Genomic DNA, 14,665 nt, shown 5'->3' with positions numbered 1-14,665 from the left:
TAATCCCATAGTTTTGTCCTCCATCAACATCGTGGGTGCAGACCAACCTTCTTCAACAGCAGTCCAAGCATCTTCATCAATTCCTCTGATTATGTGTCGCATCCTTGCCTTCCAATGCCCAAAGTTCCCACCGTCCAGCATGATAGGCTTCAGTAAAGTCACAAGTTCCTTCATTGTTTCCATGAAATCCGCAGGACCTCAACCTGTTAGTAGTATTCGATACCACAGAGGTTTCCCGCTCCGATACCAAATGAAAGTTCAGGGATTACCAAATAAAAGAACACGCAACAGATACCAAGAACTCTTTCTTGTATATTAGAAACCTTTTAAACAATCTTCCTTGATCTGCTTAATCCGAATTATTCTCAGTCACACACGACTAGAGACGGACCGGTTTCTAAATTCTCAAATCACAAAAACCAAGCTGCTCTCACAAGACACTTGCTTTCGTTCACGATTACTTGACAAGAACACACCTCTTGCTCAAGATTTTTCCCAATTGAAAGTCTAACCTAAATCTACCCAAAGTAATCTAGTTATATACGTTCCCCACAATATTTTGTTTCCTAATATTGTGCTAAACCCAAATCTTCTTTACTTTACGCCAAAGTAATATTTTGGGCCCAATGATAATCTGACACGTCATCGCTCCATAACAAACTCGTAATCATGTGTCACACATCGATCAGTATGTGTAACACATTCTTCTATTCCACATAGTCAAGCTCAGTTCTCTTGAGCTTACAGCCACAATTCTAGTAAATTTGTCGGAGTTAACAATTTCGGGTGACTTTGCAAGAAACATAAATTCATCGGAGTTTGACTTTCGGAAAATTGAGTTTGTCGTCAAGTCCTCGGAAAGTTTCCGATGGATAATCTTATCGGTACACTGTCGGTTACATTTGTCGGGAATTTATCAGTATACTATTTTCCGAGATTTGAGTTTCCGACGAAAGTTATCATCGGAAAAATCATTGGCTGTTTCCGACGTATTTGTAGGAAACTTCCATTGAAGTTTATTGTGGAAAATTTAACGGTAATCTCCGACGACTCTCTGGGAAATTAGTGATTGAACACCGACTTCGTGAGTAAAGGTAAAACAGAGATTTATTGAAATATAAAATAGCTCATGAGCTTTATTTAGGGGCATAAATAAGAAAGGAAGAAGCTTGAGAGTTGTCTTCAAGAACTATAATATAAAGATGGATATCATATAAAATGTTATGAAGGAGACTGCTTTCTCAGCAGCCAAGGTTACATTTATGAATCCTCATTACACATTTATGAATCCTCATTACACATATTTATATGAAACTTCTCTTGCAACAAACCCTAAACATATAATCCTTCTTTGGGCTTCTGTCTAATAGACTTTAGCATCCATATGTTTCCGAGGAAAAATGATTTCAATAAAAAAATATTTTTTGGAGCCGGTGATATGGATTACGAAGATGGCGATTTCGATTTCAGATCAGATATGAATTGTGGTTGAAATATTAAAACCCAGAATATTATTGAATGGGAAATAAAAGAGCGAGAATGATGTTTTCAGTTGCAGAATTGTGTTGAATTGGAAATTTACAGAGGCTCTGTTTTATCTTAACAAAAACAGAGCATGAACAAAAACCTGAGAAGAAAAGCCAAACGTCACATTTTAATACATCCATCATAATTAAAACCAACTACTCACACAGAAGTGAGAGAAAGAGGGTGGAGATGTTCTTATCAATCTCAGAATTGTGATGAATGGGAAAATTACAGAAAAATTGTAGAGACACTGTTCTATTTTTACAAAAATAGAGTGTGGAAAAACAAACTACTTGATCCTTAACCATTGTTACCTTCTTCCACTGATTGTGGGTAGAGAAAAAAAGAGATAATAAGTAAGAAAAGACTGAGAAGAAATGAGGTGAGACATGTGTAAAACCGTGTGCCTTGCTTTTTTATATAATAGGATTTGCTGAGAGAGATGTTTATCTGTTTTTCCTCAGAATCCAAAACACCAACTTTTAACTGGGACTTTCAAAATATCAACGCGGAAAAAACAATTTCAGATTCCGACGATAAACTGACGAACTCCGTCAGACTTTTTGAGGCTTTTCCGACAATTTTCAGTTGTGGGTAACTTCCACGATTCTCTGATGAAGGTATTTGCATGTATCTCCTCGGAAATGGTTGTCAAAACTCCGACAATTTTCTGAGAAGTTTTGGAAGGTATGACCGATAACACTTCACCCCTAGGAAAATTATGATTTCTGAGAAAACTCCGACAAACATTTTTGATAAACTGCCGAGGAATTCAATTGGTTGGATATTCCGATGAAGTTTTCCAATGAAGTACCGACAAAACAAAATGGTTTTGTCAAAAAGTTCCGAGAAAATACAGATAAGAGTACTTAATCCTCGGTAAATTGTCAATGGCTTGTCGCAAATATTCTGACGACTTGTTTTCTCGGAATCTGTTGTCGGGTACGAGGCCCTTTTCTTGTAGTGTGCGCTAAGATTATTTTGCAAATCTTGCGCCGCTTTGGCGTCACCAAATACGGTAGTACCACTATCTTGTGTGAGATCAACGCAGCTATTACATCATCATCGTCATGAGGAGACAGAGGAGTGATTGAAGTCAAAATTTGGAAGATCATACCAAAGTTCATGGAGGAATTCAAACAAGGGGAAGTGGTGTCTACATTGATTTGTGACCGACCATCGTTTTCATGGACAATGCATATCCAAGTGGAAGAATATCTGTCATCGATGTCCCTTGTGTGGATTTCGCTTCCACTAGGGTATTGGTCAGGTTTAGTTATTATCTATATTAATAAAGTTACATTTTCTCTCTTCTTAAGCCTCCACGTCATCATGAAGGAGAGATAAATTAACGACATGTGGCATTAAAAAATATTCATCGAAACTTTACTTTTGTCTGGGTTTTTGCTTTGCACTTGCGTATGGGTTTCAGAAAACAATTCAAGGTCATTGTAAGACTTAATTCTCTTCTTCTTGCGCCACATCTGAAGTAAGTTATTGGTCAGGTTTTGTTATTATTAGTTAATAAGAACACAATGTGAAAAGCTGAGTCTGTAGTTTCATCATAAGACAAACCAAAAAGGAAAAAAAAAAACAGTTTTGATCTTTTTGTATATATCAATTATTTGGGTTCGTGCAGTCTATATAGCTTATTTTTTTCATGAATATCTTTACATGCTACTATTTTAACGAAGGGTCTGAAAAACAAGTAGATTAACTCGTTCATATATGTCTGGTATAAACTTATATATGTTGGTTTAGTGTCGGTTTGCATCAATGATTTGCAGCAGACCTAACCAGTTTTGGTTAAGCAGTGGTCATGGGTATATAGTAATTTTTTCGACATTCATGGTTCGTGGATAGTAGTTATTGTTTCCCACTGTTTTTTCTGATGATGTCTCTCCACCATTACTACTCTTTCCCAACTAACTACAAGTACTTAAGAGCCCTTATCCATATAAACAATAACTAGCCGGTTCATAAACTCACCGGAGAGCCCGATGAGCCAGGCACGTTAGTGCGAACCTGCTTCCATTCTACTTATGCTGGCAATATTATGGTTACAGCTACAAGAGTGAAAAGCTGCACACAACTCTCCATGGATATAGTTCCAGGTTTCTATTTGTTTGACATAAAAATTTATGCTGGTAGAGTAGTATTATCTATATACTTGGGTGAATATAACGAAGTATTGCTTTACGATTAACAAAAGAGAATAGCAATTTCTTGACATAATGTTAAACCAAAACAGGTAATGATGATATAGTAATCACTGGATGAGGACATACAGCAACACTAGCAGACCATGGTACCCAATGTGCACTACTAAAACCATTGGCTATTGCTGATGTTGCACCTACATGAGCTGGACCTTTCCCTATTGTTTTTTGGCTGTGATTCCTCCATGGAGAGACAAGGTTGTTTCTTTCATTAAGCCTTAACATGAAAGCTGGTAACTTCTCTTGATCTCCCATAGACATAGAGAAAATTGTATTCCAGCAGGGGCCAAATTCGATAGAAGAAAAGTGCCACTCGATTATAGTGTCACTTATAGACGGTATAGTTCATGGAAAATTATATAGATATATATATATATTAATTAAAATGTTTGGTAGGCAGTTTAGTTATGGGTATCAAATATTTTGTCAGACATGTTAGTGCATGATTAATGGTAGTTTTTAGGATCGGGTTCTTAACGGAATATAAGAAACCGTCTCTTAATTTTTAACTAAAAAAACTAATAACCGGTTTTTAAATATCTTATCTTCCTATAGATGTCAAATCTACAAACCAACTCGCTCTTTACTTTGCAAGTTTGCATTAGATTCTTAGGTACTTTTTCCAACTGCTCATGCATCTTGCACACCATTGGTCAATAACCTAATAGTTACCCATCCAAAGATAAACGATACTTATTGAGTTATTTCAGATAAAACTTAAATGATTTGGTTCTTGAATTTGACAAGTTTTAGCTGGTTTAACAGAGCGCAATGTATTAGGAAATTTATTTTTATTTATTAGGGATCCTTAATATATCATTATGAGACATAAAATTGGATCGTATTCTGTATTTAAATAATAGTTTCTAGTTTTTAACAAATATTGCAATCGTGTTACCACCCACATTCAACTCCCGTTTTATATGTATAGTGTAGATTGTAATTTATAAAAATATATTCTTTTAAATGCAATTTCTCATCTAATGGAACTGCATGTTGGGCATTGTATACTTATTCGATTACCAAAAAGAATCATCATTATCACATTGCATTCATAAAAAGTATCTTATATGTTTCCTAGATTTTAGAATCATAATGTATATAGTTTTAAAGTTAACTAATTAAATAAACGAAAACTTTGAGAGATACTCGCAATTTTATTTTTGGTTGACCGAAATATTTACTTACAAATATTATAACCAACATTATTAGTTTTCTGTTTCTAAACATAACATATGTATTACTCAAAGCGATCTTGGCTGACATGCCTACATACGTTATGACATGCATCAAACTCCCCAATTTTTTGTGTAAACAGATTCTGGTGATGATTGTTTGTTTGGTTTCTAGATTTTGGATTTTGGTTTTTGGTTTTTGACTTTTAGTTTTTAGTTTTTGAATTTTAAATTTAGATTTTGATTTTTGATTTTGCAGTAGATTTTAGTTTTTTTGAAAAACATGATTGGTGATTTTAGATTTTAGTTTTTAGTTTTTGCTTTTTGCTTTTAAAATAATAAAACGAAAATATTCTTAAAGTAAAATATTTATTCTGGAAATAATAAAATATAAAAATTAAAAACAGCAAAAACAAAATAATATAATTCTACGTTTAAACATACACTTAAAATTTTAATTATATGTTTAAACATAAATTATATATATTATATATGTACATCTATACTTTATTTTATCATTTTTATTTATATATTTTTATTTATTTTTCTTTTACTCATTCATATTATAGTAATATTTTTAGTAAAAAAAAAAAGAACTGAAAATCCAACGGACAAGTTTTGAAGAAAACCCATGAAAACCATGATTTTCCTTTTTTGTTTAGAAATAGATATTTGGTTTTATTTAAATAGTTTCTCTGTATTGTTAATCGGTGATTTCTGTAGATATTACTTTATGAATATACAACTATTTTAACAAAGAAAAAAAAAGTAACGACAGTTTGCAAAGAAAAACCAAGAAAACATAGATTTTAGTTTTTGCATAGAAAAAATTAGTTTTCTCAAAATTTGGCTTTCCTAAATTTTAAGGAATCTATTTTAGAAAAATCTTAATTGGTAAAAAAATAGTTTTTAGAGAATCATAAACCAAAAACCATTGTAAGAACCACAAACAAATCAGCCGTCCTTACAAGATTTTGGACATATTGATCTGTTTACACAAAGATTTGTATTTTTCTATTATTGTAAAATATAATTGAACTTTCTTCCAAACGAATAGGTTACCAAGACAGTAGGGCATCATTATTTCGCTTGAATTAATGTGTGTAGACCATAATTAGTCTCTTCAGTAATAAATATATCTTGACAATTACAACAAATAAACAAACGAGCCGATTACAATAGACGAATTGATCATGGGCGGATTCACATGCTTGTTATTTACCTATCTCCATTAAATATTTAATATCTTCTTGAAAATCTGACATAGTTAAATATTTAGTCGGAAAAATTTCTGACATAGTTTTGTCTACATTTTTGCTGCTTACGTATCTCCGTACATATTCGTATACGCATTCGTCGCGAGACGCCACTCAACTTTATTGAATTAAAAGAACAATACGTTTTTGAACCTTGATCGACATCACGTATATATGCCAATATTTTTATTACGTTATACATTATACGGTTCAAATCCTATGATACAACCCAATTTATGTCACATATACCAATTAGCCTATAAGAAATAAAACGGTTTTTTTGGTGTAAATGTTAAGACGAAATAAAACAGTTTGAGAACTAAATATATAGAACATGACACATTAATATCATAATATTTTCGTATTTGAATTTGGACTGGTCTGGATGTTTACATCGGGCGATATCACCCGACTAGACCAGGATTGATGTCAAGACGAAGTTGTTGTTGATTTAACATTTAGACCAAAAAAAAAAGACGAAGTTGTTGATCGCCGAAAATGGAATACGTATACTTACAATATCAATTCAAATATGTGTACTACACTTATCAACAGAATAAATAGTCATGTTGGTATGACCCAGCCGACAAATGATGAAAGAAAGCCAGTGTAATAAATATGGAAAGGTAAAAATTGATAACCAGCTTTGGTACCTACCACCTTGGTTCTGATACGGTGGATCTTTTAGTTATAGCCGACAATTGATGAGAGCAGGGACTGATAATGTAATTAATAGAGGAGGGTAATTACAATTAAGTGCATTCTATCGTTTTCGGATCATTAATCGTATGTTTCTTCTGACCTTCCACGTGTGACCGTCTCATGCCATGATCATACATTAACTCCATTTCAAATTACTGCTCCCTCCGTTTAAGATTTTCTAAATTTATTTTTTTGTTCGTTAGATTATCTAAAATTTTAAAGTACTTTTAGTAGTTAATGTTGAAAAGTTGTATACTTTTAAGAAACATTAATTGAAAATATTTGAATTGCTTAAATACCATTGATTGATATTTATTGAAAAATGTATAATAAAATAAATAATAAATTCTATTGTAAACATTTATTATATTCTTAATAAGCGTGAATACTCTATAAAATCTTTCTTTCGGGAACAGAGAGAGTACTATATACCTGCACTTCCGTGCAAATTTTTTTCCGTCAAGTTGTTAAATTTCATTCAAAGGAAGAATACAAAAGCTCGCGGAAGAACTAGAAATCCCCAGAAACACAAGCCCACAAGAAAGGTAACTAGAACCCACATCGGGCAACTTAGGAGAATACCAAATACAGACTTAACTATAGCTACAACAAGGATAAATCGAAAACCCACCATAAAGTTAGCACACTGCACTTGCAACCTTCCGACACCACTTGACGTTTCTGAACGAGATTTATCGTTGTCGCCCACGGCCCACCGAACGATAACATCAAGTTCTACGAACACAGAGAACACATCTCTTCCACCTAAAGAACCAGACTTTATAACCCAACAAGAGAGAACCACTCAAAGTTCTCCTCTTTCGGATACGGCGACACACTTCATGCGTCCAAGCAACGCCTCAATAAAAGCCATACAACCAACACTCTAATCTCAACAGATCTAGAGATAAAACGAAGTCAATCATCCCACCCGAACTCACCGAAAACATATAGAAACCGGCAGCAGGAGACAGGAAGCATTCACTACCACATCAAGAACTCGAAAAAATTACAGGTATAGAGACCAAACAACCAAAAGAGGGCCAGCGATTCTCTTTGAGAGCAGAACAAAGCATAGACAAACTTTTACACAACAATGGAAAACAGATATTCTAGACCACTTAAAACGGATGTCTCCGCAGGTCGAAAAGTGGAGAGCTCGTGGGCAAACGGAATCAAAATCTGACAAGGGAGGAGAACCCCTTCACCACCGAGGAAGCCTCAACTGCAACCTTATCACAGGTCCGCCAGATCTGACCCAGATCCGGTTAAAACCACACGAAACACTTCCAATCCCGAATTCCCTGGCTTCACATCATGGGTAATAGTCTCGCCGGTGCTCCAGCTGCGCAAAAGAACAATTAAAATGCAGATCTATTTCCAATAAAAGATAGCTCCAGAGACACCAACAAAGAGACCAAACCAAAGACATAGAAGAGAGAGAGAGGAAAAGCAGAGACTAGAACTACAGAGAGCAAACTGAAGGGTGACCGGCCAGTGGTAGAACCACCGGCCACCGTAACGCCAACGAGGAAGACGAGAGCTTTTTTCTTCTTCTTTTTTCGCTTTGGTTACTTATTAAAGAATATTGTTTTTGTGTGACACTTCCGTGCAAATATATTTTCATTCTTTTTATAAATGTATTTGATATTATTATTATTTTTTAAAATATATAATTTTTATTTTAGTGTTATATATTGTGTAACTCTATGATACTATTGTTTATATTTCATATTCGATATTATTAATATATAGTGATTTGTTTAATACATTTTACTTTGTTATTAATTTTCATTACTTACGAATATATTTTCGAGCTAAGTACAATAAACTAACAATCTGAAATAATAAAATAGACAACCTCATTCAAAATATGTTTTTCTTTAATTTATACATTTTTTATATAATATATTTTTAAATTTTATTTATTTATATTATAGAAAATATATATGTTTAAGATAATTTTTATTTACATGTTGTGTTTAAAAAATATACTTCAACATATATCATTTTAGTATTTACAAGATTTAGAAGTAAAAACATTGTTTTGTTTAAATAATATAGCCCAATTATTTTAAGAAATTTTATACATAGTAGCATATATCATATTATTTACTAAATTTTATTGATATAGAATATTTTTGGATGTTATGATATTATTTTTCTTTTTAATTAAGATTTCAAAATATTAGATTACTTTAATTTTTACAACATATATAGTTTGTTTTTTGGTGGTGCATTAAAAAAAGTTATTCTTTATTATCTATGATTTTATCTTTTGTAAAATTTAAAATATTATCATTTTTAGTTTGAATATTTATTTTCAAAATATATATTTTGTCAAGAAAAATTTGGAAAATTACACAACTATTTTTGAGTTTGAAAGATTATATGAATTTTGAATTCTTTTTTGTTTCTACGTTAATACATTATTTTATATAAAACAATTTACTTTTTGGTGATGTTTTCTAAACTTTTCTCATTAGATTTTGTTATAATTAAAATAAATATAATTTTATAATTAAATTTGATTTGTCATTAATATTTTAAACGAATTATTTAAATTTCATAGTTTTTTAATAACATATTTTTAAAAATAGTATATGAACTAAAGGTTATTATATACTATTATATTTTTGTATATAAATATTTTTAAATAATATATTGTTAAGAGTTTCAAAATAAATAAAAGATAATATATAGTTGTAGATATACAAGTTTAAGTTATCTTAATAAATTTATTTTTGTATAAAAATATTATATAGTTTACGAATTGTAATTCAACTTAATGATGAGTGATAATTTATCTAAATGAAATAATTTTTTTAAAAAAATTATTTGATAATTTACATATTTAATATAATATTTGATATCTAATGGATAAATCGCTTCTATTTTATATAATACAGAATATAATTATAGAATTTATAAAAATAGTGTAGAATTTTTATTTTCCTATTTAAGAATAAAATTTTAATTAATATTAATTTATAATAATAGTATATTACTAATTACGAAATTAATTTATGTGGTATTTTATAAAAATATTAAATTTTTTAGTAAGATTTTGGTAAATTTTTTCTCAACAGATTTTGTTATAATTAAAAAAAATCAAATTTATAGTTGATTTATTATTAATGTAAACAATAAAATATGTCACATTAACTAATTCTTTAAGTGGTCCAACTATGACTTGTTGATAATAGATAAAAATAAAACTCTAAATTAATACATTAGATTATTTGCCAAAAGTTTTTGACATGTTCACATATGTGTAGGCAGCTCTTATAGCTGTAATATATACTATTCCCTATCTTTTTAATAGATGATGTTTTGGAGTAAAAAATTGTTTCAAATTACATGACGTTTTTAATTTTCAATGTAAAATATTATTTTATGATATGTAATTTTTATATTTTGTAAATTATTCTTTTTGGTTGAATTATGGTTAGTTGGATAATTAATAATGTTTTTGTTTAAAAAATAAAAATTAAATATCTTGTGTGTATAACTTTAAAACGTCAACTAGAAAATGGAGTGAATATGACCCGGTCTTAATTAATTTATTGTACTTATGTTTTGTCACAAAAGCAAAGCCATTAATTACACCTAATATGACAATACTCCTAATTAGAATCTGACGTGTTCCACAAAACTTCTAAAGATGGATTGGATATTTCTCGATGTTTCGTCTTTTGATGTTATGTAAGACAATATCTAGCTATCATTCGTACAAAATATTAAAATAGGATATATTTTTCGTGGATATGAACGATTGATTTTTTTTTTTGTGATGTTAACACCAGCTAGCTTGAAGTGTGAACTAATTAATAAGTATCTCTATGTTGTTTGGCTTTAGGGTTGATACGTCAATTGTAAAAATTTGCAAGAAATAATCTTTATTATCGCACCATTTAACCACGAGTCAGCGGTTTAGTGGTAGGATTAGGAGGATGCGAACTCAGGGAGCTAAGCCATATAGATTTAAAGGCATTTTATTATACTTTATTTATCTTGTGATCACGTGAACATAAAATTATGCTTTCGAGTTTCATTCAAATTTCCGTTGATATGTTCCATCAATGGGTTAGTGGGCGTATCTGACTGAGTACCTATCAATTAAAGTAATGAAAAAACTTAAAATAGCAGGAAAGAGAATGACAATTTGTTAGAGTCGATTGGTCACGAAGATGCTGCAAGTTGATTACTCTTTACCACACATTTTTAATTTATCTTACATTCATAGATATTTTCCACTTGTGACACACTTTTTTGTGGGATCCACTGAATTTTTAGACAACTATAACCTTAAAGAAAAAAGAATATTAGTTTTTTGATTATTTTTTTTATTGTACTTTATGATTTCATTTGCTTTTATCTGAAAATCTAAAAATATATTAAATAAAAATAATTGTCATAATAAATTATATATAAAAAACTCTATCTTTTAAGATCCATTGTCATATATGTATGTTAACTTGTAAACAAAATTAATTATGGACGTGGACTCAAAAGCTTGGATAGTAGCTTGGATAGTAGAGTTATACATTAGTTGTGGACATGGACACCTTAACACAGAGATCATTGGCTTATACCTTTAAGAGTTTGTTCTTCGCTATAGTCTCCGGGAAGAAGAAACCCAGATAACCATGTTTCCACTGTTACTCCCACCGTCACCGGCACTACCGACACCATCACCACGATCGAGTTTTGATTCTAACTCGTTAAAGGTCTCATCTTTAGATCCGATGTACATCGATCTGCTAGAGACTTCTTTGTGACCACATCCAATCCAACGCAACTAGCTCTCGATCTCCGATAAGACAGCTCTATCAGAGATGTCTTATCCATTGGAGCTCGATCAGAGCTGTTTTATCAGAGATTGAGAGCTAGTTGCGTTGGATTGGATGTGGTCACATGGTAAATCTTCAGCATCCAAAAATGAGATTTTTAGCGAGTTGGAACCGCTCGATCGTGGTGGTGGCCTCGGCGGTGCCGGTGACGGTGACGGTGGGAGTAACGGTGGAAACGTGGTTATGTGGGTTTTTCCTTTCCAGAGACTATGGCGAAGAATAAGCTCTTAAAGGTATCAGCCAACGACCTCCGTGTTAAGATGTCCATGTACACAACTAGTATATAACTCTACTATCCACGCTTTAGTGTCCACGTCCACATTTAATTTTGTTCACACGTTAATATATATATATATATATATGAAAATGGATCTTAAAAGATAAAGAATTTTATGTATAATTTATTATGATAATTATTTTTGTTTAATACATTTTAGAATTTGAGATAAAAGTAAATGAAAATATTAAGTGGAATAAGAAGAGGAGAGAGATTCATGTGATGAGAAGAAACCAACTTTTATATTAAAAACATAAAAGCAATGAGAGAAAGAATAAAATCTAAGGTCATATGAATATTTTTGACATGAGAAAGTGTGTCTCAAGCACTAAATGTCCTATAGAGTAATTGGAAAGTGAGAAAGTGTCTCTAGGTGTAAAAAACTCGCAAAAAAAATGATGATAGACAATTCCACATCTGTCAACCCCACGATAACTCAATTAATCTGAAACAATTAAAGCATAACTAAAAAAATTAATATTATGGGGTTGATTGGCAAGTGCTTTAGAAGTGTTGTAAGATCTCTCTACAGCCTAGATTATTTCTACAGCCCAAAATTTTGTCAATCATGCTTTGTAAAGATTTTTTAAAGTTACAGATTTTTTTTTTCTTTTTATTTATTTTTATCTGTGGAAAGCCATAAATCTAGAGCATTTATTTTTTGCTTTAAAAAATTTATATGTACGTCTTTGAATCTTTTTAAACCTACAACTAATATTGTACAACAAAATTATCTACAGACACAGCAAAAAAAATCTACAGATTTATTTCTAAGGCAAAAATATAAAGCTAGAACTCTTTCCCATCATCCCCTATATATCAGAAACGGACGGAGGTGGATGCTATTACACTTCCCATTGAAGATTATTTTGGGCTATTCCATAAATCTAGAATACACCCAAATTAATTTTTTAAAAAAATATAGCATTTTTGGGTGTATGCTCAATATTTAAGATTAGATGCGCACATATGGAAACAAAGAGTATTTAGAATGGTTTGCCTCCTGGCCTCAAAGATTAGTCGGGCTTCACGGTCTAGATGACTCGGGTTACCCAAAAAAATAAAATCGCACTTTATTTTGTTTAACCAAATGATGTGTTTTATTTTTGGGTGCAAGTGTGCAACTATCAAATGATGTGTATCTATTAAAAATGAATCGTTGTCGCCAAAAATTAAACGACTTTACGTTGTGAAGTCGATGATATGTTTTTGACGTTTTCATATACGTCAGACTTAAACTTTTTGAGTAGCTTGTCAAGAAAAAGTGTTCGGACAAAACATTTGCATTTTGTAGTTCAGTTTCACCATAAAAGCAAATGTAAAAAATGTGCCAAAAACAAGAGATAATTGGTTTTTATACACATAATTGAACACTTAATTAGCTCTATGTACACTATGTGATATTAATATTTTTGTTATGATGTTAACCCTATAGGGTATAGCCTTTTGCTAGTCCATTTGATTAGAATTGTGTCAGTGTTTGCTGTCTATTAGCTATTTTTTTTCTTATCCTAAGTTTTAATTTTCTCCTTTTTATCTTTTTCTTTCTTCTCTTATTCATTTTCTAGTTGGTTTATGAGAGGAAGATGACAAGTGAACCGGCTGGCTGTTTTGGTCATAAGAAGAAATCTCATGACTATTAGGTGAAAACTAATCAAATTTCTTTTAAAAAAACTTTTTTTTGTTTGGTTGTTTGCTTAGAATGAGTTTATGCAAGATTCAGTTATTCGTTTGGGTTTCTAGTTGTTTTGACTTGGCATGAAAGTTAATGTCTCTGAAAATTCTAAAATATGTTTGTGATTTAGCTGTATCGATTCTAGAAATTTGTTATATGATAAATGATTTGTTACATAGTACATGTTATGTTGGCTTATACATATTTTGATAACAAATAATTGATAAATGGTTTGTATGATCTTACAAAAGACTTGTCGTAAATTGATATATGGATTGTGTAGTTGTTAAATGGTTTGATAAGTGGGTTTTCAGCTTGTACATTGTTTAGTACTTAATTTAGTCGCTGACAAATGGGTTGATACATTGTTTATGAGTTAATATGTTAATTGATAAATAGTTTACTATATGCTAAATGATTTGTTACCTGGTACATTTGGTGTTAGCGGATAGAGAGTTTGGTATCAAAGAATTGATAAATTGTTGTATGATGTTATAAAAGATTTGTTGTTAATTGATACATTGTTTGTAAAACTCATTAATGATTTGATAAATTGTTTGTCAGATTATACATTGTTTAAAACTTGATTTGGTAGCTGGCAATTGGGCTGTTGACTACATAGTTTTTGAGTTAATTATTATTTGGCAAATATTTTTTATTTGTTATCTGTGTAGTTATTTGATACTTTTTTATTTGTTATCTATGTAATTAAATGGCAGTCCTAGCTCTTGTCTATGTTGATACTTCTTGTGCCGTAGAAATCCTACACACTTTCATAGCGTTCATCCTTGGACTTCTCCGGCACATAAACTTGTCCGAAAATAACTGTAAGTAGCAAATACATGCTTTGTTAGATGATACATTGTTTATTAGCTTATACATATTTTGATAATATTTATGTTAAATGTTACTTACTTAGTTAGACGATAATATTTATGTTCAATTTTATCAAATTTGAATTTTCTTCTTTATTTTGCATAT

General features: G+C 31.0%; 1 long non-coding RNA gene across 1 annotated transcript; it reads right to left on the bottom strand.

Annotated features, from left to right (window-relative positions):
* Window positions 1-7,308: 7,308 nt before the first annotated feature.
* LOC106387231 lies at window positions 7,309-9,001 on the bottom strand. Its single transcript, XR_001277677.3, has 2 exons — window positions 8,340-9,001; window positions 7,309-8,224 (listed from the first exon to the last, which is right to left on the bottom strand). It is a non-coding gene; the product is annotated as an uncharacterized LOC106387231 (long non-coding RNA).
* Between the last annotated feature and the right edge of the window lie 5,664 nt (window positions 9,002-14,665).

Source organism: Brassica napus, chromosome C6 (assembly GCF_020379485.1).
Source record: "Brassica napus cultivar Da-Ae chromosome C6, Da-Ae, whole genome shotgun sequence".
Taxonomy (NCBI): domain Eukaryota; kingdom Viridiplantae; phylum Streptophyta; class Magnoliopsida; order Brassicales; family Brassicaceae; genus Brassica; species Brassica napus.
This window is presented reverse-complemented; position numbering and strand designations above follow the sequence as displayed.